This window comes from Palaemon carinicauda, chromosome 34 (genome assembly GCF_036898095.1).
Source record: "Palaemon carinicauda isolate YSFRI2023 chromosome 34, ASM3689809v2, whole genome shotgun sequence".
In the NCBI taxonomy this organism is placed as follows: Eukaryota; Metazoa; Arthropoda; class Malacostraca; order Decapoda; family Palaemonidae; genus Palaemon; species Palaemon carinicauda.
This window is the reverse complement of record NC_090758.1, coordinates 58,602,053-58,604,215: the sequence shown is the minus strand read 5'-3', so window position 1 is coordinate 58,604,215 and position 2,163 is coordinate 58,602,053.

The following is a 2,163-nucleotide window of genomic DNA, read 5'->3' as shown; positions in this document are numbered from 1 at the left end:
AGAAGAATTTTAATGAAGCTGCAGGTGATGTATAGCCAATGGCCTCTGATTGTGTAATAATCGAATATAGTAAATCGAACAAGACACCTTTAATAGGGGATTGATTTCAGTAATAAATGTGCCTATGATTAGCTCACCACATCTTTAATATTAACATTAATAAATTTATGTTAAAGTTAGAGTTTTTATTTCGAGTTTCAACTATTTTCTTGCAGAATATCAGGATCTGCTGTGTATATTTTAGTAATACATATTATCTGTATTGACATATAATTACCATAACTTATATCCTAAGAATATCAGAAGAAAAAATAGCATAATTGAAGTTAAGATTTTTTTTTAATTAGAAATAATCATGTAAATAAGTTTTAGTAGTCTCATGCTTATCTCAATTTGAACAGAATCAGAGTCTTTCTACGTCAGGTCAAAAGAGGGCAGCACATATGCCTTGTTCCATTCATTTGAATAATTTTATCCTATTGAAAAAGGGGGTTAGATTAATATTGACACTCGTATAAAATACGTGTACCAAGTGTAAATTATCTTTCATTCCCATCAAGTAGGTAACTTAGGCTATTTCCACGACGCAAGGATTAAAAAGCCCTGCACATTGCATATTTTCATGTCCAATAGATGGCGTTAGCTGTAGAGTATCAAATTGCTAATTACCCCCACCATCCCCTCATTATGATTTTCATTACTTTATTTCAGGGCAAATTTTTACCATAAAATTGACACAAGTGAACTTGTGGCTCATTGTTACCTGAGCAAAACTAAATTCTCCCTTAGAAAATTGCCAATTTCACAATAAGTTTTAGACATATTTCTTCAACAAACTATCGATAGGTCAATTACATTAAGGGGTCTGGGCGAGTATGGGGCCCTGCGAGACAGAATGCCAAATGTACTGAATTCCAATAAAAAATCAAGTGACTAAACAGTTATTTTGCGTAATTTCAATCAAATTTTTACGAAACCAGAATATAATTAATACCTTCCATGGTTATAACATGAATTATTAGTAAGAAGTACGTAGAATAACGAGATAGTTACATTATAAAAGGCATAATAACCCAGACTCCCATTGCTCCCTCCCTTAAATCGTGAAGAGTTTTTACTTTACCACCAATAGATGGCTTCAGAGGTACCTTAGCTTAACTAATTTAGTCAATTAATTGAAGACCACGTAGGTCCAAAAATGAAAATTATCTTAGGCAGGTAGAGGCTAGAGAATAATTATGCAACTGTAGTTTCCTTATTATAAACGGATATTTTTATCAGAAAATCGTGTGAATTTTCTCTTATATTATGGGAAGTAACCCGATTATACTCATAAAAGTGTTTAAAATTTCATTTTATTATCAGATCAAATGGATCTGATAAATGACCCCGGTAACAACCATCCGTATAGTTAAGGCTGGTGGGACGGGTTTGGGGACAGCGCTGCCAAATATAATTTCCTTAGGTGGAGAATAACATTAATCATCACAGATTCAAACAATTTAATGAAAACCATTTATATGCCAAAAGGTGTATGACTATGCTGTAATTTGATATTATCATCAGCGTAATCAACTTTAACAAATCGAATCACGAAATTGAAAATTGTCATATTTCTATGTCTTCGCCAACGTCTATCGACTTTGCTGCGTCGCCTTCCTGCGAATTTGTATTTGTTGATAAGGGCGTTCCAGAGTGTAAATTATTTATAAAAGAAACCTTATCATCATTTCCTTAGGGAATTAATGTATATCAGTAAAGCTGTTCTTGGTTTAATATGGGGTGAAAGCAAGCCCTTAAATACATATTATAAGCAATTGTGTATGTTTTTTATTTTATTCTGAAATGTAAACTCACAAAATGAATAATTCCCTTGACACATTCAATATGATATGGAGTCTGAGCTTGATTGGAAAAAAAAAAAACACGAAATACATAATATAAAAATTAATAATTAAATAGAATTAATTGATGTTAAATGTATATTAATGATTACCTTGACAAAGATTTTGAGACTTTAAATATGTTACTGAAGGTCGTTTGAAAGTGAAAATTAGTTGGTGGGATTGAAAGTGGATGAAATAGTATTTTGGACAAAAAATATTTTGAGATGTTAATTATCAAAACCAGATGACCAAACTAAGATTCAAACATTCCTATATA